General features: G+C 32.7%; 1 protein-coding gene and 1 long non-coding RNA gene across 3 annotated transcripts in view; both read right to left on the reverse strand.

The window, feature by feature from the left end:
• LOC143059674 (uncharacterized) overlaps nucleotides 1-18,479 on the reverse strand; it is a 211,218-nt gene extending 192,739 nt beyond the window's left edge. Inside the window, exon 1 of one of the 2 annotated variants that reach the window (XM_076233213.1) lies at nucleotides 18,397-18,479. The gene's annotated coding sequence lies outside the window, so the exon portion shown is untranslated. Of the gene's footprint in view, nucleotides 1-18,391 lie in introns of both variants that reach the window. The other variant, XM_076233214.1, reaches the window with a different exon arrangement.
• On the reverse strand, nucleotides 10,575-14,608 carry LOC143059362 (uncharacterized). The gene is made up of 2 exons (XR_012973474.1): nucleotides 14,353-14,608; nucleotides 10,575-10,824 (listed from the first exon to the last, which is right to left on the reverse strand). It is a non-coding gene; the product is annotated as an uncharacterized LOC143059362 (long non-coding RNA).
• Nucleotides 18,480-26,700: the final 8,221 nt, after the last annotated feature.

The following is a 26,700-nucleotide window of genomic DNA, read 5'->3' on the forward strand; positions in this document are numbered from 1 at the left end:
GGCAAAATTAATACACGGAATTGAAGCCTATTGATAGAGGAATAAATTTAGTTTAAATAATATGTGCCGTACTGACCATTAGAGTGGTTACGGAGTACCTAAATGCCAAAATAGTCGTGAAAATGTAGAAATCGCCAATTTTGAATAATGAAATGGATATTTTGAATAATGAAATGGACTGTTGCGGAACTTTAGCCCCTAATTATAGAAATACCTTCAACCACAATCGAAAGCTTATTAAGAGAGAAACAAAATATATATAGTTGATAAGTTCCGCAACGCATATTAGAAGAGTAACGAAGGACCTAAACATCGAAATACGCTTGAACATAAAAAAATAGTTTATTTTGATATAATGGAAAGGACTGCTGCAAGTCATTAGCCCTTAATCAAGGCAAAATTTATACACCAAATTAAAGCTTATTGGTAGAGGAATAAGCGGAGTATAAACGATATGTGCGACAATGGCCATAAGAAGATCAAGAAATAGCCAATCTTGAATATGAAATGGATATTGATTTATGGGATGGACTGCTGCCACCAATTAGCCTGAAGTATAGATATACCTTATACCTCATTCGAAAGCTTATTAAGAGAGGAAAGAAAGATATATAGTCGATATGTTCTGCAACACATATTAGAGGTGTAACGAAGGATCTCAACATCGAAATACGCTTGAACATTAAGAAATAGATTATTTTGAATAATGAAATGGATTGCTGCAAGCCCTCAGACTGTAATCAATGCAGCAAGTATACACCAAATTAAAGCTTATTGATAAAACAATTAACTGATTATAAACGATATGTTCTGCAACGCATATTAGAGGAGTAACGAAGGAACTAAACATCGGAATACGCTTGAACATGAAGAAATAGCTTATTTTGAATAACGGAATGGACTGCTGCAAGCCGTTAGCCCCTTATCAAGGAAAAATTAATCCAACAAATTAAAGCTTTTTGATAGAGGAATAACATGAGTATCAATGATATGTGCCGTAATGACCATTAGAGGGGTTACGGAGGACCTAATGTCCAAAATACGCGTGAAAATTAAGAAATAGCCAATCTTGAATTATGAAATGGATATTTTGAATAATGGAATGGACTGTTGCGAGACTTTGGTCCCTAATCATAGATATACATTATACTCCATTCGAAAACCTATTAAGAGATGAACAAAGGGTATATAGTCGATATTTTCAGCAACGCATATTAGAGGAGTAACGAAGGAATTAAACAGCGAAATACGCTTGAACATTAAAAAATAGCTTATTTTGAATAACGGAATGGACTGCTGAAAGCCGTTTGCCCCTAATTTCGGCAAAATTGATACACGGAATTAAAGCTTATTGATAGAGGAATTAATTTAGTTTAAACTGTATGTGCCGTACTGACAATTAGAGTGGTTACGGAGTACCTAAATGACAAAATACGCGTGAAAATGTAGTAATCGCCAATTTGAATAATGAAATGGATATTTTGAATTATGGAATGGACTGTTGCAAGACTTTAGTAAAGTCCCTAATTATAGAAATACCTTCAACCACATTCGAAAGCTTATAAAGAGAGAAACAAAATATATACAGTTGATGAGTTCCGCAACGCATATTAGAAGAGTAACGAAGGACCTAAACATCGAAATACGCTTGAACATAAAAAAAATTAGCTTTTTTTGAATAACGGAATGGACTGTTGCAAGCCGTTAGCCTATAATCAAGGCAAAATAAATACACCAAATGAGAACTTATTGGTAATGGAATAAACTGAGTATAAACGATATGTGCAGCATTGACTATTAAAGGGGTTGTGGGGGACCTAAATGCTAAAATACGCCTGAAAATTAAGACAAATAAGAAATTTTAAATAACAAAATGAATGATTGCAATAATGGAACGGACTGGTGCGATCTTTTAGATCTAATCATAGATATACATTATAGCTCATTCGAAAGCTTTTTAGCAGAGGAACAAAAGGTATACAGTCGATATATTCCGTATCGCATATTCGAGGAATAAAGAAGGAACTTTACCTCGAAATACGCTTGAACATTGAGAAATAGCTTATTTAGAATAACGGAATAGATTGCTATAAGCCGTCAGAGCCTATTCAAGGCAAAAAAAAAAATACCCCAAATTAAAGATAATTGATAATTGAATAAACTGAGGATAAACGATATGTGCAGCAATGACCATTACAGGGGTTATGGAGGACCTAAATGCCAAAATATGCTTGAAAACTAAGAATTAGCGAATTTTGTATAATGAATGGATATTTTAAATAATGAAATACACTGCTGCGACCATTTAGTACCTTATGATAGATATACCTTATTTCTCATTCGAAAGCTTATTAAGAGAGGAAAAAAAATATATAGTGGATATGTTCTGCAACGTATATAAGAGGAATAACGAAGAACCTTAAAACGGCAAAATACGTTTGAACATTAAGAAATAGCTTATTTTGAATAATGGAATGGACTGCTGCAAGCCGTTAGCCCCTTATCAAGGCAAAGTTAATACACCAAATTAAAGCTTATTGATAGAGGAATAAATTTAGTTTAAACAATATGTGCTGTAATGACCATTAGAGAGGTTACGGACGACCTAATTTCAAAAATACGCGTGAAAATTAAGAAATAGCCAATCTTGATTAACGAAATGGATATTTTGAATAATGGAATGGACTGGTGCAACCCTTTAGTCCCTTATTATAGATATACATTATACTTCATTCAAAAGCTTATGAATAGATGAAAAAAAATATATAGTAGATATGTTCAGTAACGCATATTAGAGGAGTAACGAAGGAATTAAACATCGAAATACGCTTGAACATTAAGAATTAGCTTATTTTGAATAACGGAATGAACTGCTTCAAGCCGTTAGTCCCTAATGTAGGCAAAACTAATACACTAAATTAAAGCTTATTGATAGATGAATAATTTTAGTTGAAACGATATGTGCCGTACTGACCATAAGGGGTTACGGAGTACCTAAATGCCAAAATACGCGTGAAAATTTAGAAATAGCCAATTTTGAATAATAAAATGAATATTTTGAATAATGGAATGGACTGTTGCGAGACTTTAGCCCCTAATTATAGATATACCTTCAACCTCATTCGAAAGCTTATTAAGAGAGAAACAAAATATATATAGTTGATAAGTTCCGCAACGCATTTTAGAAGAGTAACGAAGGACCTAAACATCGAAATACACTTGATTTATGGAATGGACTGCTGCCACCATTAAGCCCCTAATTATTGATATACCTTATACCTCATTTGAAAGCTTATTAAGAGAGGAAAACAAGATAAATAGTCGATATGTTCAGCAACACATATTAGAGGAGTAATGAAGGATCTAAACATCGAAATACGCTCGAACATTAAGAAATAGCTTATTTTAAATAATGAAATGGACTGATGCAAGGCCTAGGCCTTTAATCAAGGCAAACTGTATACAAATTAAAGCTTATTGATAGAGGAATAAACTGAGGATAAACGATATGTTCTGCAACGCATATTAGAGGAGTACAGAAGGAACAAAACATCGAAATACGTTTGAACATTAAGAAATAGCTTATTTTGAATAACGGAATGGATTGTTGCAAGCCGTTTGCCCCTAATCAAGACAAAATTAATACACCAAATGAGAGCTTATTGGTAATGGAATAAACTGAGTATAAACGATATGTGCAGCATTGACTATTAGAGGGGTTACGGAGGACCTAAATGCCAAAATACGCGTGAATATTAAGAAAAATAAGAAATTTTGAATAATGAAATGAATAATTTGAAAAATGGAATGAACTGCTGCGACCTTTTAGCTCTAATTATAGATATACCCTATATCTCATTCGAAAGCTTTTTAACAGAGGAACAAAAGGTATACAGTCGATATATTCCGCAACGCATATAAGAGGAATCCTGAAATTACTCCCAACACTTGAAACTTTAGTTATAAAATCAAAATCATTGTCTCTAATTTCACAAAATCGACATCGTTGAAACACGGACCGCGAAGAGGACCCCAAAATGAACTGGTTTGGAAACAGAAATGTTCATATTACTGCTTGCTCAACGTGGAATTGGGGTAACAGGACAAGTACAAAAAAGCAAACATTTATTTGTATGTACCTGTTATTTGTACAATAGTTGGCTAATTGCAGGATTCATTTTTATACCCCACGCAACGAAGTTGCGGAGGGTATAATGTTTTTGACCCGTCCGTCCGTCCGTCAGTCCATCAGTCCGTCCGTCAGTCCTGTTTCTTGTCATCGCAACTCCTCTCAAACCAAACAACAGAATGTCATGAAACCTTTTTAGATGAAAAGGACATATTATGTAGTTGTGCATATCGTCAGGAAATTACGATTCAATTTTTTTCTAGGAGTTACGCCCCTTTGAACTTATTTGCTTCAATGTACTACTGCAACAGTTTGTCATCGCAACTCCTCTAAAACTACACTACAGAATTTCATGAAACCTTTTTAGATAATAAGGACATACTATTAGATGTGCATATCGTCAGGAAATTACGATTCAATTTTTTTTCTAGGAGTTACGCCCCTTTGAACTTATTTACTTAAATGTACTACTGCAACAGTTTGTCATCGCAATTCCTCTGAAACTACACAACAGAATTTCATGAAACCTTTTTAGATAATAAGTACATACTATGTAGATGTGCATATCGACAGGAAATTGTGATTCAATTTTTTTTATAGGAGTTAGGCCTCTTTGAATTTTTTTGCTTTAAGGTACTACTTCAACAATTTGTCATCTCAACTCCTCTGAAACCACACAACAAAATTTCATGAAACTTTGTAGATAATAAGGACATACTACGTAGATGTGCATATTGACAGGAAATTACGATTCATTTTTTTTCTAGGAGTTAGGCCCCTTTGAACTTATTTGTTTCAATGTACTTCTGCAACAGTTTGTCATCTCAACTCCTCTGAAACCACACAACAGTATTTCATGAAATTTTGTAGATAATAAGGACATACTACATTGTGACACAACAGCCGACAGTTTATTTTTGTGTTGATTTAGATGTAAATGTGAAAATAAAAGAAGATAAAAGATAGACGTTTTGCTAAATGATATTTTGATATGAGCGTCACTGATGAGTCTTATGTAGACGAAACGCGCGTCTGGCGTACAAAATTATAATCCTGGTACCTTTGATAACTATTGCTACATTTTTGTTGATAAACAAACGCCACTCCGTCAATCACGCTCGTCGTTGGGAGATGTCCGACGTGGAGCGATTTTGCTTTTTATAATTATTTTCTCATCCGTTAATTCACTGACCAATTCAGATTCACAGTCACTGTCATATGACGATTCCGTAGTTGAATCGGGAATGTCATTGTACACACGAGTTGTCGGACTAAACTGGTCACCCGCTGATTGATACTTCGGCACACGATAACAGTGAAACAACAGCAGGGGTCCAGTTTATTCTCGGACTTTATCGTTGCTAAATAACTAACGGAAGTCTTCGGGAGCATTCGAATCAAATATATAGGGCCTCTAATGGGAATCCAGCAATCGAAATCCATTGACCTTGTTGTGTTGCACGACTTCTTAATCCGGTAAAAGGCTTTCAAACTATTATTTAATTAAACAGTTTAGCTACAGAATGGCAGTTTCGATTTTGTGGCCGTAATTATTTGAGTAAGGTTCATTTAATTGATCTGAGGGAAAGTTCCTTTCTTGTCATTATCGGCGATGGGGGTAACTGACCAGTTTAACGTTTCTTTACGAAAAAATCACTTTATACATGCACACAGACATGCTAATTAGTTTGTAATAACAACTCACAAGTTCATTAAACCTCAAATACCTTCGGGGATACTCTGCCACCCTGTGTTTGTTTAATTAAATCATGCAAATAATTAATTATATTTTATTGTTTTGATTGGTATTGATCGATTTTGACAGGTAATTTTTAGATACAAATTTACTAACGAGCCTTCAAAAAGCGTTCGGAATTCGGTGTTGACAGGGTTCGGTTTTTTCAGGTTAGATTAACGTTAATTAATAGGGAAATTGTGTGGGACTTTGAAAATTGTTCGGTTTAAACTGAAATTCGGTTTTATCAGGGTTCGGTTTACCCAGGTTTCACTGTATGTAGATGTGCATATTGACAGGAAATTATTAGTCATTATTTTTTCTTATACAATTTTGTTTTCTTACACTTATTCAATTTCTCCAGTGACAATGTGGGGACGTGGGGTATGTGAGCGTGCTCACTAAGGTTCTTTAATTTCATATGCTAAGACTTCATAAAGTTATCCTTAAAGTGAAAATGTCCTTAAGACCTTAGTAGTACTCCTAAAGTTGGGACCACCATTAGGACATCTCTTAAAATAAGATCGTTTCAATAACATGGCTAAGAGCAAAAAAATCTCCTACGATGGTCTTGGGACATGTCTTAGTCCTAAGACACCTTCGATGACACGACCCCAGGTCACTACAATTTAATTTATTTATCTACAATGTACGCTTGCGTTAAACAATGGAAATTAACACTGTATATTATAATTCTGTTGACTGGTAAAGAAGAATTTTACAAGCCTGTCGAAAGAAATTGTACAAGCCAATTCCGTAGAAATTATTGTATAGCGTGAAGATTGTATGTTTTTCTTGTATATGTTTCGACATTTTACAGATCGTTTTCAAAACTCCATTTCATTACTCTGTAATATTTTCCACTGAACATACACAAAACACTTTTAAGGATAATTATATAAAAACCGCGCCCAATAGTCAATAGTGTCCTGGTTTTGATTCCAAAATATGTAGTCATACTTGAATGCAAATGTTTTAGCTCACCTGACACCAGGGCTAGGTGAATAATTCTCATCATTTGTCGTGCGTTAACTTTTACAAACATAAAAAAGAAAATGTGGTATGATTGCCATGCAATGAGACAACTCTCCACAAGAAACCAAAATGACACTGAAATTAACAACTTTAGGTCACCGTACGGCCTTCAACAATTAGCAAAGCCCATAACGCATAGTCAGCTAAGAAAGGCACCAAAATGACAATGTAAAAAAATGAAACACTTAAACAAAAGACACCGGTACGTCTAAACACCGCTCAGGACGTCCTGAGTGCACGCAGGACATACAAACTGCACTCAGGACATGAAATATATGTTTTAGTGTGTTGTGAAGGTATGCAGTCGATAGATAGTATAACTCTTCATCTAATAATTTTTGTTTTGATAAAATCATTTTAACATTTTAACATTTAAGGAGTTATCGAAGTTTTCATCGGCCGTTTTTGTGAAATATGTCAGGCATGACCTAGGATTATATATATTGAATACCAATTATCAGGTTTATTTTGCCTAGCCAGTCAAGGTCGTTAAAAACTTCCATTTGTTGTTGTTTATTAGGTCATTTGGTCTTTGATAGTTAGGAGTTATTAGTGATGGTACTAACCGCATACAAGTAAACTTGGCAAACAAACAAAATAAGATGTCTTTTGAAATATCAAAAAACAATGAAGATATATTGTTTTAGAAAAAACCCGCTAAATAAACATTTTTCTTTTTGTTTGTAATAATTGAAGACAGTCGAGAAATATGAGAAATCTACATATATAGTTTGGAAATTTTAATTCAATAGACCACTTTCGAGTTCATCCGTCACCGGAAAAAAACTCGTCAATTATACGCGCCTTTATGACGTCATTTACCAGATAGAGGGGATCGCCTGTATCCCTGCACTATTAACGTTCATCAAGCGTCTTAGTGATCGTCATTATGCAGGATAAACTAGAAATAATGCTTGTTATATAGGTACTTAATAACAATTCCGAATGACAGTAGTGCTGATAGTCAATTTTGAGAATTCAATTTGCCGAATAATTCGTACAATATAGAAGTATAGTTTTCCAACCACTCGTTCAATATTGGAATGGAAGTGACGACGCCCCTAAACGCACAAATGACGTTCACTAAAACTAGAGTTTTTGACGGAAATGCATCGAACTCGAAAGTTGTCTATTCATTTAATTTCATTAACTTAATAGAAACAAAACATATCGTTATTTAATATTTTATTTGTATGGATTTTCGTACACTATATTTTATTTCAATTTCGTGCGATGAAAATTTTAGTTTTATTCTTGCTTCAAAAATTAGGAATTTTTATTATTAGATGTATTAAAGACTAACTTCTTTCGATGACAGAAACCAACCCGCGTCAGCATACACTCCAAAATTCATTTTTGATGGGGGAGTGTTATGACGACAAACGCTCGAGAGCTGTAACCGAGGTGTTGAATAATGGACATTCATTTAACTGTCTCACGACTTTGGTACTGATTATGCTACCTGTCATCGTTATTACTACGTCAGAAACTCGTAGACTAGTACGCCATCATCGTTGTTAGCGGGCTATCAAGCTAACCAACCTGGGCCTGAAAGTAGCCGTTGTGAAGTACAAAAGAAACATCAAAAGAGTAAACAAACCAAAAATAACTCAGCATAACCAAGATGGCCGCGCACCAAAATAGCGGCCTTCAACCTGTTGCTGATTACCAAGGATTTGTATAGTAAGTCTTACTATACAAATCCTTGTGATACCAACTGCAGAAAATATCTAAAGCTCACCAATTGCCCGCTGGATGTATATCCAGTCAATGTCGTTAAACACTTCCATCATCATCATGTTAAACCACGTACAACAAGATCAAAGCCACAAACATGATAAGCAGAAAAAAAGCATTATTATAGTCCATTTGCCAATTCCCGACCCTGTAATTAGATACCTTTTTTTAGTTGTCTCCATTATGAGGGACATTCATTTTTTTTTATTACAATTGAGAGCTAGCAGGAACAGCAAATTTACCTGTGCGCAATCTTAGATTTTGAAATCTTTTAATTACATTAATTTGTTGTTTAGATACATACTTACGACATCAGAAATTATTGTTAAAAACTTCCAAGTGCTCCACGAAACCTCTTTCTAAATTATTATCATCTATTTTATCAGCAATCAAAGATGGGCTTTAAAGTTATTGTGAAACTGCCTATTCTAGAGGTGGCGTGAATCAGATGTGGATACTTAAAAATTCCAAAGATCTTTTAGAGTACATACAATCTAACTCTCTTTCATCTTGTAACAGTGTTAAAACATTTGACTTTTCTACTCTTTACACAAGTATTCCACATTCCAAACTAAAAGACGAAAGAGTTGGTATTACTTTGCTTCATAAAAAAGAATGGCCAACGTAGATACAAGTATCTTGTCTAAGGGAGGGATAAATCATACTTTGTAAAGAATCACTCTGATTCAGACAAAAAATTCTCTGAAACCGATATTATCAAGATGCTTGATTTCTTGATTGACAACATATTTGTAACGTTTGGAGGACGTGTTTTTCAACAGACTGTCGGCATCCCAATGGGAACAAACTGTGTCCCTCTACTTGCCGACTTGTTTCTTTATTATTATGAAGCTGACTTCATGCAGGAACTTCTTAGGAAGAAAGATAAGAAGTTAGCAATATCCTTTAACTCTACTTTCCGCTATATAGATGACGTTCTTTCACTAAACAATTCAAAATTTGGTGACTATGTGGAACGCATCTATCCCATCGAATTGGAGATAAAGGATACTACAGATACAGTTAAGTCGGCTTCATATCTTGACTTACATCTAGAAATTGACAATGAGGGTCGGTTGAAAACAAAACTTTACGACAAAAGAGATGATTTCAGCTTTCCAATTGTGAACTTTCCATTTCTAAGTAGCAACATTCCAGCAGCACCTGCATACGGGGTATATATCTCCCAATTGAAACGATATTCCCGTGCTTGCATTTCCTATCATGATTTTCTTGATAGAGGGTTACTGCTCACAAGGAAGCTATTAAACCAAGAGTTCCAAATGGTGAAGTTGAAATCATCCCTACGTAAATTTTACGGACGCCATCACGAGTTGGTTGACCGTTATGGAATAACCCTTTCATGAATGTGACCTACCGAATTAGACTATTTACCGGATTTGTAATCACATAAGCAACACAACGGGTGCCACATGTGGAGCAGGATCTGCTTACCCTTCCGGAGCACCTGAGATCACCCCTAGTTTTTGGTGGGGTTCGTGTTGTTTATTCTTTAGTTTTCTATGTTGTGTCATGTGTACTATTGTTTTTCTGTTTGTCTTTTTCATTTTTAGCCATGGCGTTGTCAGTTTGTTTTAGATTTATGAGTTTGACTGTCCCTTTGGTATCTTTCGTCCCTCTTGTTGTTTAGATAAATACTTACGACATCAGAAATTATTTTTCATACAAAATTAGTTTAACCGCCGATACATCATTTTCAATCCATCATACTTTGCATTGGCAAAAGCCAAATTGTCCGGTATGGAACCAGTCTCAGATTAACAAAGGGAAGTAATTTGTTTAAAAAGTTTGTAATAACAGAATCAAATCGGACCAAACATTTTGCCTTATTTTGCATTAGAAATGCACAGAAGACTAAGTTGATGATATACATGCATTGGTTTAAGAATGGGATAAACATTACTTTTAACGAGTGACTCACTTTAAATATTGGTTTTATCGTGCAAAAAAACAAAAAAGAAGACAATTTTCATTCCAAATGTAATTAAGATTAATTGTATCGATGTATACCACCAGGACCAGTGCATCTATCCATTTTCAATGATTTTAATCTGAGGAATCTGCTCTAATTTCTGCATGATGACATTTTCAACCTTTCAAGCAACTGTGAAGTGCTGCAATATATTTTTAAGCAGCACATAAACAGTTATTAGAGAGGTACTTTCAGCTGAAACGAGAAAATATATTAGTTTTGAAAAAACACTTTATACACTAAATAAAACATGTCAGTATCTCTTTTTATAATTTTTTTTTAGTGTTATAATATTTTTTTTGAATTTTACATTTGTTAGAGATACATGAAGTACCGGTACCTTATCCCGGCCTCGTGTTTCTTGTTTGTACACCTGATTTCTCTCACAGTCTATTAAAAAATAAACAGGGACTAAATTTAAAGTCAGTCCGGAGATTTGAACAAAAAATATGTGTTCCAGGGTTCACGTTCCCCTTTTCTTGCCCACTCTTCATGTTCTTTGTATGTACTTCATGTCCAGGTAAATGAAATGTGAGGTGAATATCAACTAAGGTGTGATCAAGTATAAAAAATCAAATGACACTCCCTCTAAAAGAACAGATATTATGAAACCATATAACATTTTAGTTCCAGGAAAATATCTTAAGAAGGTGGAAATAAAATTATGTTATGTTTGTTCCAAAGAACTTATTACCATTCAAAGACTTGTTCCAGGGGGAACAAGTATTATGGGAACAACAATCATGTTCACACCACTATGAGAATAAAAAGTTTTCTGGCTTTTGGCTTCAGTTGGAAAAGTTTTAAGATCTGTCATACACTAGATGTGTAAAAGTTAAATGCATTTTGTGTTTCAGAAAGATAATTTCTACAGGGGCGGATTCAGCCATATACATTATTAGATAAAGAACTTGTGTTATGATGAATCTTGAAAAATAAGTGATGAAAACTGCATTAATATGACCTCAATTGGAGATATAACCCAGAGCCCAGAGGTGGATTTAAGGGGGAGCAGGGTGTTATTTCTGAACAATTGGTGGAATATAAAGGGAACACAGACGGATCAACCCATTTTAAAAAGGGGTTCCTATCCCAGGACAAAAAGGGGGGATTATATAGGGAACACAAAATCTTACCGCTTTTGAATCCGCCACTGTGGAATCACTGAAGAATGACTAGAGAGGGCCCCTACTTTATGAAAATTTCTAGATCCGCCCGGGTCTGTGATAAATTTAAATCTAAATAAGCTATTGTTATTTATTACATTAAGTAGGTCAACAGCTCATCTAGCTAATACATATATTGTTGTGCCTTTTTATGTATATGGCTCGTTGTAGATTAACATCTAAGAAATAGTTAAATTCATGTTTATGATTTGTGTCATTATTGTTTCATTATTGTAACAATTATAAAAATCATTGTAATAACGTATTTAAGCACGTGAGATTCATTGCTATAAAAAAATAAACAGCTTACGCCCGACGTCTTGTGTGGAAGTTTTATGCAATAATCATAAATAGTTTCTGAGGAAGTTTTAAGCAATAACCATTTATTGTTATTGAGACACGTCGGGACATGTGAAAACCCCCCCCCCCCCTTTTCCCACCCTGTTTTATTTTACAAATATCACTAAAATAAAATTTTGAATCAAACCAAAAAGTATACAGATCTTTAAATTAGTATAACAAAGAAGTGTGTACAGTTTCAAGCAATAATCATAAATTGTTTTTGAGCTACGGCGCGACATGTAAAAAAAACCCTCCCCTTTTTAACAAAATACTCAATAACTCAAAAATAAAATTTTGAGTCATCACCAAAAAGTATACAGATCTTTAGATTAATATAACAAAGAAGTGTGTAAAGTTTTAAGCAATAATCATAAATCGTTTTTGAGATACGGCGCGACATGTAAAAAAACCCTCCCCCTTTTAACAAAATACTCAAAAACTCAAAAAAGAAATTTTGAATCATCACCAAAAAGTATACAGATATTAAGATTAATATAACTAAGAAGTGTGTAAAGTTTTAAGCAATAATCAAGAAACGTTTTTGAGATACGGTGCGACATGTGAAAAAAAGCACACCCCTGTTTTAGTTACAAAGTGCCGTAACTCAAAAAGTTTAAATCTTATTTTCACCAAAAACTATACAGATCATTTGACCATCATAAGAAACAACTATATTAAGTTTCATGAAATTTGGATAAGTCGTTCTCAAGTTACGGTGCGACATGTTTACGCCGGACAGACGGACGGACAGACGGACGGACACCAGACATTTGTATACCATAATACGTCCCGTCAAAATTTTGACGGGCGTATAAAAAAACCTTTTAACGAGGCGTATATCGGTTTATTAAATATATCTTTTTAAACTAAGAAAGTTGGTTTTACTTAATTTAAACAAAACATTAAGGTATCTTACACTTTATCTATTTCATAAATAAAAAGCAATATATATATAATTATATATCGTTACAGTTTATGTATAGAGGGGAAATGCATACTTAAACCCCGTGCCTACTTTGGTGTTTGTACACCTGATTTCTCTAATATGACCTCAATTGGAGATATAACCCAGAGCCCAGAGGTAGATTTAAGGGGGTGCAGGGAACTATTTCTGAAAAATTGGTTGAATATAAAGGAAACACAGGCGGATCAAGCCATTTTAAAAAGGGGTTCCTAACCCAGGACAAAAAGGGGGGATTATATAGGGAACACACAATCTTACCGCTTTTGAATCCGCCACTGTGGAATCACTGAATAATGACTAGAGAGGGCCCCTACTTTATGAAAATTTCTAGATCCGCCAGGGTCTGTGATAAATTTAAATCTAAATAAGCTATTGTTATTTATTACGTTAAGTAGGTCAACAGCTCATCTAGCTATTAAATATATTGTTGTGCCTTTTTATGTATATGGCTCTGATCTGGTTGTAGATTAACATCTAAGAAATAGTTAAATTCATGTTTATGATTTGTGTCATTATTGTTTCATTATTGTAACAACTATAAAAATCATTGTAATAACGTATTTAATCACGTGAGATTCATTGCTATAAAAAAAACCTTTTAACGAGGCGTATATCGGTTTATTAAATATATCTTTTTAAACTAAGAAAGTTGGTTTTACTTAATTTAAACAAAAAATTAAGGTATCTTACACTTTATCTATTTCATAAATAAAAAAGCAATACATATATAAAAATATATCGTTACAGTTAATGTATAGAGGGAAATGCATACTTAAACCCCGTGCCTACTTTGGTGTTTGTACACCTGATTTCTCTAATATGACCTCAATTGGAGATATAACCCAGAGCCCAGAGGTAGATTTAAGGGGGCGCAGGGTTCTATTTCTGAAAAGTGGTTAAATATTAAGGGAACACAGGCGGATCAAACTATTTTAAAAAGGGGTTCCCAACCCAGGACAAAAAAGGGGGGATTATATAGGGAACACAAAATCTTACCGCTTTTGAATCCGCCACTGTGGAATCATTGAAAGTTGACTAGAGAGGGCCCCTACTTTATGAAAATTTCTAGATCCGCCAGGGTCTGTGATAAATTTAAATGTAAATAAGCTATTGTTATTTATTACGTTAAGTAGGTCAAGAGCTCATCTAGCCAAAAATAACAACTAAATGCATTTAATACCTATCTATTATATCTATTATACTGACAATAAACAAATAATACAAATAAAATCCTATTTGGAATTTTCATACCTTGATAAACTCGTAATATAGTGTAAATCTCAAAATATATAACTTCCATTTTCTACAGACTGTACATGATATCAAATGTCCTTCACATTACATGTGACGTATTTAATCACGTGAGATTCATTGCTAGAAAAGAAAACCCTTTTAACGAGGCGTATATATCGGTTTATTAAATATATCTTTTTAACTAAGAAAGTTGGCTTTATATAATTTAACCAAAAATTAAGGTATTTTACACTTTATCTATTTCATAAATAAAAAGCAATATATATAACAGTTTAAATGAGAAATATATGATTAAAGACCGTGCACTCTTAAGTTATATGTTTGAAGCAAGCGCATAAGTCATCATATATACGTCTTGAAATTTCGAAGTGTCGGCATTTCACGAAAATAAACGCAATTGAGCTAATTTTTGGTGCATGTGGAAGATAATGTAAAAGCCTTTAAGAATAATACCGTAATTCAATGAACAAATAAGTTTTTCATAGAGAAATATATCGCTACAGTTTAAGTATGCAGGGAAATGCATAGTTAAACCCCGTGCCTACTTTGGTGGTCATTTTTACGCACGAAATGCTGACTTTTACGCCAATAATTGATATATATATATATATATATATATATATATATATATATATATATATATATATATATATATATATATATATATATATTAGAACTTTACAGGTGAGGATCCAGCCATTTTAAAAAGGGGGGTCCCAACCCAGGACAAAAGGGGGGGGGGGTCCAACTATATGTCCCAATTCAAAAACATTGAGCAGCCAAAAAAGGGGGTTAACCCGCGGACCCCTCCTATGGCACGCCGTTTTTATATTTATTCAAATTTGAAGATATCTTATTTATTTAACAAGATATCTTATTAAGTATTAAGATATCTTTAATTTTTATAAGATATCTTATTTAATTTGAAAGTAAATAAGATATCTCTATTGATTTATAAGATATCTCTATTAGTTTATAAGATATCTCTATAAGTTAATAAGATATCTCTATTAATTAATAAGATATCTTATAAAGTATATAAGATATCTTACTTCTCTATAAAGATATCTTTTAAATACATACTTTATAAGATATCTTATTAATTAATAGAGATATCTTATAAACTAATAGAGATATCTTATTGATTAATAGAGATATCTTATAAACTAATAGAGATATCTTATTAACTTATGGAGATATCTTATTAAGTAAATAAGATATCTCTATTATAAACTATATAAAAGATATCTTATATAGTTAATAAGACATCTTATAAATTAATAGAGATATCTTATTTAAAATATAAGATATCTCTATTAATTAATAAGATATCTTTATAAACATTTTAATAAGATATCTTATTTAATATATAAGATATCTTATTTAATATATAAGATATCTTATTTAATAAATCAGATATCTCAATTAATATATAAGATATCTCTAAAAGTTTATAAGATATCTCAATTAGTTTATAAGATATCTTATTTAACTAAATAAGATATCTCGAAATTGAATAAATATAATAACGGCGTGCCATACCCTCCCCCCTCCTTTCCATCTGCCAATGCTTTATATGAGCTACGTCGGGTAGAAATCGACATTATACAAATGAATATCAATAACTCTGTAGAACAGTGGTTGTCGTATGATCATGTCTGTCATATTTGTTTTTTTTTTTTTGTAATTGTTTTGTTATAAATTAAACAGTTAGTCTTCTCGTCTGCTTCACATTTTTTATGTTATGGACTTTTTAATACAGCCAGCTATTAGAATGTGGTTTTCCTCATTGTTGAAGGTCATACAGTACCTTAATTTGCTTTACACTTCTTCATTTTAACTTTATTATATACTTATCTCATTGGTTATCGGACCACATCTAATTTTTATATAAGGTATATTTGGTTTTATTTAACAGATTAATATAGATATCCAATTCTTGAGTATTTATAGATATATTACAATATTGAGGTGGTCACATTTACAACATTCTAATTACCAAAGAAAATTAGAAGTCCGAAATTTGTTTGAAATTCCACATTTTCTAGTCTCATATGCATTACTGTGCGTGTTACAGTGTGTTTGTTTTTTCTACATTGGCTAGCCTGAGGTACACGAGGAGGGTTGTGATCTCACACATTGTGTTATAGATCATACTTACATTCGTTCAGTTTTTATGTTCACTTGTGTTAATATGTCTTTTGGTTGAGTTAAGCCATTTCAATTGATATAATATTGTGTGCCTTTTAATATGTTCTGATGATACACTATTTGTTTCAGATAAGGACAAAGTGTTTAACGACATCACCCTATCAGTTTAAAGAAGCGAAGTCACTTTTCCCTATGATTGTGAAGTAGTGTGAGCCCTGAATATGTAAATTTCAATTTTACTTATGTGGCCTATTTGGTTATCGACGTGCAAATTGCCATTTTTGTAAAAAAAAAAAAATTTAAAAATACCATGCCCTTGTTCAGTTCTAGATACAACACTAATGATGTATTATGTAACAGCCAACATAAGTTATTGTCAACTTAGTTGTTAAAAGGAAGTGAAGATACCAATAGACTAATCAAATTTTACTAGCTGAGAGAAAGCCGAAAACGGAATGGCAAAAAAAAGAAATGCAGCGTAAAGACAAACACCAGAAAACGAAACACTGCATATAACTTTAATCGGAAAGCACGACGTTCCTTACAAAAAAGCTTGTCTCCACCGGGACTCGAACCCGGGACCTCTGTGTTACAAGGCAGCGCGTAAACCGACTGAGCTATAGAAGTTCTTCCTTAGCTGAATCGCTTACGGCTGAGTAAGTATCTAAAGACTAAAGACTGTACAACACGAATCCCACCAGATGTAATCTCGGGTGAGATATCAGGTGTGATCTCAGGTTATAAAGAGACCTATACTATTGCACGTAAAATGAGAATGATTAAGACCATCTTACTTTCGTATCTTTCTATTTTGGCTACTAGTATTAATTTATTTATGAGACCGTTCCATTTGAAACCATTTCGTAAGACTGTTGAATAGTCACCCTATGTTTAACCCGACGCATTGTTGGCTTGTCCAAAGTCTGGAACCTCTAGCTATGTTAGTCCTGTAGTTTCTGAGTTTATTGTGTGGCGTTCATATCGCTGAACTAATATATATTATTGTTAAGGTGCCAGCTAAAGCCTGTCTCCGGGTGAGATATTTTCTCGTGGTATTGCAGACTTTTTGTGGTTCTGGTCTGGTTTGTGCTGTTTGTTTGGATTGTTGCCTTTTTGAAACATTCACAATTTCCAACTTCTATTCTATGGAATGCATAGTGTTTTCTGCTTTTTTTTCTTTATTAAGGGAGCTACGCTTTGATTTTTATGGTAGAGAGGGTGGGCTAGGATGAAAATTTGAAAAAGGTAGGTCAGAAGTTTTGAGTAAATAAAAGGCAAGATGACAATTTCAATTTATGAAAAAAAAAAAAGGGCAGGATAAACTAATTAAAAAGGCAGGACCGAATAGATTTTTATGGTGGAGGGGTGGGCTAGGATGAAAATTTGAAAAAAGGAAGGACAGAAATTTTGAGTAAAAATAAAGGCATGATGACAATTTATGTAAAAAAAGGGCAGGACAGATATTACAACTAAATAACAATGCAGGACACAATTATCATCTTACACACCATCCCCACCCAATAAAAACCAAATGGGAGCTCCATAATGGTGTCTGTTTCTTCGACTTGGTGTTTTGGTTACATATTTGGCATCGTCCTACTTTTAACGTTTACAAGGTTTTATTCAAAAGAATATTAAGAAGTCCATATAGATTAATAAAAAAGTTTTTTTTAAACACGTCGATCTATATTGCTATCTACGTTTTGTAGTAGTACCATTGGCAACCGAGATAGAATTCAATAAAATACAATTCAATATTTCATTTATGGTCATTAATGGCTCACCTTATGTATACAAATATAAAATTCATATTAAATAAAAGATACATTTTTTTCACACATAAGTTAAATAACCTACAGAATTATTATAGATATTTAAGCTATACCTTACCCTGTACTGTAATTGCTCACTGTTTAAAAAGACAAGAAAACAGTTAAGTGGTTTATATATTGGAAAAACAATACATAAGTGTACAGGTAGTTTAAAATATTTAAAATACACTATATATACTGTAAATATATGCAAACTGTTTATAAGGTTTATGTATATAAGCAGTTTAAATTTCTCGGTATGTAAACATCACATATGTTTTGTTACAGTAATTAGAAATCATAATAGGTAGTGTATTAAATAAATATGTGTGAAAAATACAACACCGTGTCCGAGTTTTATTTTAATAATTTAGGCCAATGATGAACTGCAAAATGGTAACATTACATTTGTTGCTGTAACACAATTGTGGAAATTGATTCAAATTAAGCCAGATCTCCCTCGTGCAATACCCTGATTTCTAAGCTGTACTTCTTAGTCCTTTTTGGTCATGGTTTATTATGTCTTCATTTTTTTTAATAAGCTTTGAATTTTCAAATGTGTTTGCCAGGCATCGCTGATGAGACTGACTTTTAATATCTTATATTTGTATTGGTAGTATTTGGGTCCCAAATCGAAAGAAAAGAAATCTAGAATCTGCTTAAATTTTGTTAAATGACGTTTTTTAAGAGCAATGAATTCGTATATGAAAAGAATAATCATTATGATGTTATAGGGCAAAATATTGTTCCCTGTATTGAAGTAAAAAAAAAGAAAGTCTGAACATCCGAAACAAATTTTGGAACTTTTGTTTTTTGAATACTCTTTTAAAAATCCCGTATCAGTTTATTTTGTTTATTTAATTGAATGCTCACGTTTGCTACGTTTTATCCATGATATTAGAATATAATTTATAACGTACCTTTTTGTGACATGATCTAATCAATGGCGATAGATAGATATTGATCACAGTTCTACCTTAGTGATACCTATACCCTTATAAATCGTTATCATCTTATAACTAATTCATAGACCATATGTTACGTACAGTTATCTTGTTTATTAAATATAAAATAAAATAATTACCGATGCATCCGCAGGATCAATAATTCTTTATTAAAACTGTTATATAATATATATATTCGTGTGTTTTTTAAACTTTAATTGACAACTAAGTGAATTGTCAACCTCTACTTAATTTTGACTCTGATGAAGAGTTTTCTTATTGGCAATCATTCCTTTTGTTACCTATTCTAACATCGGCATGGACTTCTTTTACACTGAGTTTTACTGTGCGTAATGCTGTGCGTAATGCAATGCAATTTTTCTTTATTCTATATTGGCAAAAGGTACAGGAGAGAATTCAGATCTCAAAAAACATGTTTAACCCCGCCGCATGTTTGCACCTGTTCCAAGTCAGGAGCTTCTGGCCTTTGTTAGTCTTGTATGCTTTTTAATTTTGATTCATTTATATGTTTTGAGTTCAGTGTGACGATGACATCCAATGATAGGAAGAAAACCAGGGTTTCAGTGCTTACCATATATGATTTGGACATTAAAAATGACGTAATTAATTCAACTTTCGAAAACCTGACAGATGGACATGTACTCTTTACAATCATTCCATATACCAAATAAAATAGACCTATTACATACAGTATTAGAAAAACAGTTGTTAACACAGCAAGAGTGCACACACTGAAATGTATCACCTTCTTTACTAATCATTGTCGATGATTGATATTATTTTGATAGTTCTAACAAGTGTGGACACAGATGAGTGTGGATAGTATGTTTGGATGTTTTACAGTGTCTTATGACAAAAGGGAGTTCTATGTTTTCCTATATGGTGTTATTTACTGTGTTGCCCAATGACAACAAACCTGAGCATTAGGAGTATTGTTTGTTTAATATTATTTTTTTTTTTGGTAGTTCTAAATATTAAGCTTTACTACATTTATCACATTAATTAAACATGATCCAAAACATTGAGGTCAAGGTAAGATATACCAAACTGGAAATACATGTACACCTTACAATCATTCTATACCCCAACTATACTTTTAAATATAGCTAATCTAATGCACATTGAAGAAACAAACTTAACTAGGAAAATTTAACATTGATCAATGAACCATGAAAATGATGAACACTGCCAGACAGACATATACACCTTACAGTCATTATATGTTTTAAAATACTAGAGGCTCTGTAGAGCCTGTTTCGCCCACCTTGGGCTATGTGCATATCATAAACAAATTTACAAAATTGTGAAAATTGATAAAAATTGACTATAAAGGGCAATAACTCCTTATGAGGTTTATTGACCATTTTGATCATGTTGACTTATTTGTAGGTCTTACTTTGCTGTACGTTATTGCTGTTTACAGTTTATCACTATCTATAATTATATTCAAGATAATAACCAAAAGCTGCAAAATTTTCTGAAAATTACCAATTCCGGGGCAGCAACACAACAATGGGTTGCCTGATTGGTCTGAAAATTTCAGGGCAGATAGACTTTGACCTAAGAAACAAATTTATCCTTGTACGATTTTTAGCCATGTTGGCCATCTTGGTTTGCAGTCTGGGTCATCGGATACATTTTTTAAACTAGATACCCTAATGATGATTGTGGACTAGTTTGGTTAAATTTATCTTCGTAGTTTCAGAGGAGAAGATTTTTGTAAAAGATTACAAAATTTAAGAAAAATTGTTAAAAATAGACTATAAAGAGCAATAACTCCCTAAGGGTCAACTGACCAATTTGGTCATGTTGTCTTTCTTGTAGATCTTACTTGGCTGAACATTATTGCTGTTTACAGTTTATCTCTACCTATAATAATATTCAAGATAATAAATAAAAACAGGAAAATTTCCTTAAAATTACCAATTCTGGGGCAGCAACCCAACAACAGTTGTCCGATTCATCTGAAAATTTCAGGGCAGATAGATCTTGACCTAACAAACAAATTTACCAAATGTCAGATTTGCTCTAAATGCTTTGATTTCAGAGATATAAGCCAAAATCTACATTTTACCCTATGTTCTGTTTTTAGCCATGGTGGCTATCTTGGTTGGTTTGCCTGGTCATCGGACACATATTTTAAACTAGAAACCCAAATGATGACTGTGGACAAGTTTGGTTAAATTTGGCCAAGTAGTTTTAGATGAGAAGATTTTTGTAAAAGTTAAAGACGACAACAGATGCCAAGTGATGAGAAAAGCTCACTTGGCCCTTTGGGCCAGGTGAGCTAATAATTGACCTTTTTGCATATAGTATCTATGAAATTAAACTAGGAAAACTTGAGATTGACATATGAATCATGAAACTGATGGTCACATGATAATTTCTAGACAGACATATAAACATTACAACCATTTCGAACACCAATTATAGTTGACCTATTGCTAAAAGTATTAGAAATACAGACCTAAATATAAAAATTTAACATTGAGCAATGAACCATAAAAACTCAAAACCAAATGCTCCACAGGGCACAGCTTTATACGACCGCAGAGGTTGAACCCTGAATGGTTGGGGCAAGTATGGACACAACATTCAGGTAGCAATAAACAGGAAAAAATACTAAAATTTGCCCTTATGAATTTTACCATCCCCTTTTCATTGCTTTCTTGCAATATCAAGCTTACTGTTTGTGTCATATATGGGCATATGTTTGTAATCAGAATCTTCCATAGATTTTATATCCAGTATTTAAAATGGTAAAATATAATTTCTTTTTGGTGTATCCATGGCAACAATCTGCATTTATTTGTTATAAAATATTTGCAAAAGGGGGGAAAGATGTCACGTATTTCCCCAAAATTTTACTAAAAGTAGAATTTCAGTCGCTTGAAGTAATACCTTTTCTGAAACTTTGTATATATATCATTCAGCAAATCCAATGAAAATCATATGTCTTTCATCTCATTTTTTTGTAAAATTGCGTCAAAAACTTCGTGTAGAAAAAGAGTGTTTGTAAACAGTACATTAATTTCTGGACCGATGGCCGGTCTAGCTATGAAAATACGGATTGTCAAACAGAAAACAGCCCATAAAACATGTATAAAATAATCTTGATGCTCTTATAAACCATCTTTGAAGGCTAAATTAGCACTCATCTGTCTAAAAATGAATTTTATTACACAATAATTTTCCTATTTGAAAAATCCACAGGGACCAAAATGCGAAACTATACCCCTAACTGTGTATTGCTACCTCAAGCTGGATTCAGCTCTAAATTTGGATTGTGATTAAATAGTTGACACAGCATAGGTTTCTGACACAGAATGAATGTGGTCTAATAAACTTAAAATTTGTTGTTTGCCTTTGAGCAATTCACTATGCTGTTGAATATTAATCCTCTCAAAAAAATGTTTGAAGAAATTTTCTTTTTATTTATGAAATCTGAAATGAGAAAAATTGACCCCCCCCCCCCCCCCCCCCATTTTTTTGTTCACATCCCCCTTTCCCTTATTCCAAAACTCTCAAAAAATTCTCAATTCAAATTACTAATGGAGTTTGCAACAATAACTACTCATTTAAATACATCATAAAATATTAAAATTTTAAAAAAGTGCTTGTTATCACTGAATGGTAAAGATTGTTTTAATTTATCAGTTGGTAGTAAAAGTGAATATACATTTTATATTGTATAAAAGAATGATTTAAGTTGATTCAACTACTATTCTGGACAAAGAAAGATAACTCCAATTGAAAATTTCTTGCTATTGCACAATATTGTGCAATTGAAAATACTTGCTATTGCACAATACTGTGCAATTGAAGATTTCTTGCTATTGTGCAATACTGTGCAATTGAAAATTTCTTGCTATTGCACAATACTGTGCAGTTGAAGATTTCTTGCTATTGCTGAATACTGTGCAATTGAAAATTTCTTGCTATTGCACAATACTTAATATAATAATTTTGGATCCTGATTTGGACCAACTTGAAAACTGGGCCCATAATCAAAAATCTATAAGTACATGTTTAGATTCAGCATATCAAAGAAGCCCAAAAATTCAATTTTTGTTAAAATCAAACTTAGTTTAATTTTGGACCCTTTGGACTTTAATGTAGACCAATTTGAAAACGGGACCAAAAATTAAGAATCTACATACACAGTTAGATTTGGCATATAAAAGAACCCCAATTATTCAATTTTTGATGAAATCAAACAAAGTTTAATTTTGGACCCTGATTTGGACCAACTTGAAAACTGGGCCAATAATAAAAAATCTGAGTACATTTTTAGATTCAGCATATCAAAGAAACCCAAGGATTCAATTTTTGTTAAAATCAAACTAAGTTTAATTTTGGACCCTTTGGACCTTAATGTAGACCAATTTGAAAACGGGACCAAAAATTAAGAATCTACATACACAGTTAGATTCGGTATATCAAAGAACCCCAATTATTCAATTTTTGATGAAATCAAACGAGTTTAATTTTGAACCCTTTGGGCCCCTTACTCCTAAACTGTTGGGACCAAAACTCCCAAAATCAATCCCAACCTTCCTTCTATGGTCATAAACCTTGTGTTTAAATTTTATAGATTTCTATTTACTTGTACTAAAGTTATGGTGCGAAAACCAAGAAAAATGCTTATTTGGGCCCCTTTTTGGCCCCTAATTCCTAAACTGTTGGGATCTCAACTCCTAAAATCAATCCCAACCTTCCTTTTGTGTTCATAAACCTTGTGTTTAAATTTCAATGATTTCTATTTACTTATACTAAAGTTATAGTGCGAAAACCAAGAAAGTGCTTATTTGGGCCCTTTTTGGCCTTAATTCCTAAATTGTTGGAACCAAAACTTCCAAAAGCAATCCCAAACCTTCCTTTTGTGGTCATAAACCTTGTGTTTGAATTTCATAGATTTCTATTTACTTAAACTAAAGTTATAGTGCGAAAACCAAAAGTATTCGGTCGACGATGACGACGACGCTGAGGCCAACGTGATACCAATATACGACCAAAAAATTTTCAATTTTTGCGGTCGTATAAAATCTAAACTATAACCACTGAACAATGAAAATATGGCCAAGATATCTAGCTTTCTGAGACTTAAGTTGGAGGCTCAACAAAAACTTAACCACTGAGCCATGCAAATGAGGTCAAGGTCAGATAACACCTACTAGTTGGACATGTACACCTTACAATCATTCTAACCAAATATAGGAGACTTGTTGCTTATAGTGTCAGATATGGATTTAACCACGTAAACTTAATCTTGTTCACTGATCCATAAAATGAGGTCAAGGTCAAGTGAAAACTATCTCACAGGCACGAGGACCTTCCAAGGTATGCACATATTAAATATTAAAGTTATCCTATTACTCTTAATTATAAGAGAGAAACTAAGAATACTTAAATCTTAACTTTTTTTCATAAACAGAATGAGGTCAAGGATAATGGACATATGACCGACGGAAACTTCATTACATATGGCATCTGTATACAAAGTATGAAGAATCCAGGTCTTCTACCTTCTGAAATATTAAGGTTTTAAGGAGTTGGTTAACGCTGGATCACTATCCCACATGGAAAGCTTTCTGCGACAAAATTTGCAGGCTCAACAAAAACAACATTGGAAATAGTTTTACTGTTAAAATTCAGTAACCAAGTTGAAGCAAAATATCAATACAAATTTATAAATATTTTATGGTTTTAATTAAAAAGTTTAATATAATTACATCATAATTTCATTTTTACAATTATTTTTTTATATATAAAATTGCATAATCCTGACTCCTCTTAAATAACAAGCAAACATTTGTTCTGTTGGTACACAATATGTATTTGAGTTTTACAATCCCCAAACAATATACACTTTACTTTGGCTGTGTACATGAGCAGGAATTTCTAAAATTAAATGCTTTTTTTTATGGTTCTTAAATCTTACACTGGTTTTAAACTTTACTAACGAACGACTTTCACATAACCGGTGTTTGACTCTGGATTATATTATTTTTCAACAGAATAACGACTCTTTGGTAGGACAACCTGGCACGAAGTCAGGTAACAGTACCCAAAAGAAGTAAAATCAAATATATATTTGTTGCATTTGGGGGGAAAGTTTACTGTTTTTTCAATTATTTTGAATGGATATAGAAAACATCGTGTTTGAACAGTTCATTTCCTTCCAAAATCATACTGATTGAAAGCTTGATTTTTCGTCTGTAACTTGACCGGGTACTAGATGGGTTATCAAAGAATAGGTATCCTGTCGAAAGAATAAAACTCTCGAGTCAAAAGACGATAATATGAAAATAGGTTACTGCATGTTTACTCCTTGAAAGAGTAGTTTAGAGAACAGTAAGTTATTTTTGTGTTGTATGGTACCTGTATGTAAGTATTATCAGAATTTTACAAAGCAAGTCTTGTAATAAAACCCTTCTATGCATGAAGCATTCAAACACTGCACATATATTCTATCTTCTTTTAAATAGCACCAGGGCTGTAAGCTCTATACATACTACAGTTTAGTCATATTTTGTATTTCATTACTTGACAATGTTAATCAAAGAGTTCTAATATGCTAATCAATTTAAAGGATAATTTCTTATAAATCATAGTTTATACAGAAATAAATACAAAGAATTATGATCACAATGTAATACAGTACATATTGGCGCCAGAATTTAATTTCCGTTTATATGTTAAGTACATCATTTTGTACATGTACATTAAATTTCATTATAATCGCTGATGCATGAAGGAGGCTTTGACTGACTGGTTTTACACTGGTTTCCTCAATCCATTTCAATAAAAAATATCAAATATGTTCATTTAACGTGTAAAAACATCAACAGCAAAAGAAGACATGATTTTTATATAAATCACATTCTATGAAAAATATCAAATGGCAACTTTTTCATATTTGTTCAAAAACATTTTGAAACATGATCGTCCATTTCTCCAGTTACATATTTCCTAAAAACTTTCATGAAAAAAACTGATCAGAATGTAAATATATATATTAACCTTTGACCTCTTCCATAAAAACAAACATGACCAAAATCATTCATTCCTGTCACACAATGTCAAACATTCATGAAAAAAAAGAGAGGCACCAAAAATGTTAAGGCTCTACCTTCCATTAGATACCCCTTTGCTGTAATATCAATAACCAGGCAATATGATAGTCATGAATATTCATATTAGATCATGAATATTTATGTCAGACTGATGAATATTCATGTCAGATTGATGAATATTCAAGTCAGATTGATGAATATTCATGCCAGATTAATGAATATTCATGTCATTGGTTTTTTGTCAGAAAAAAAAGGGTGATTTACATACCATTTAAATATTTTGTTTTCATCAGGCCATAATAACAGATACCCTTTGACAATAAAAGAATCAACAATACACTG

This window comes from Mytilus galloprovincialis, chromosome 14 (assembly GCF_965363235.1).
Source record: "Mytilus galloprovincialis chromosome 14, xbMytGall1.hap1.1, whole genome shotgun sequence".
Taxonomy (NCBI): Eukaryota; Metazoa; Mollusca; class Bivalvia; order Mytilida; family Mytilidae; genus Mytilus; species Mytilus galloprovincialis.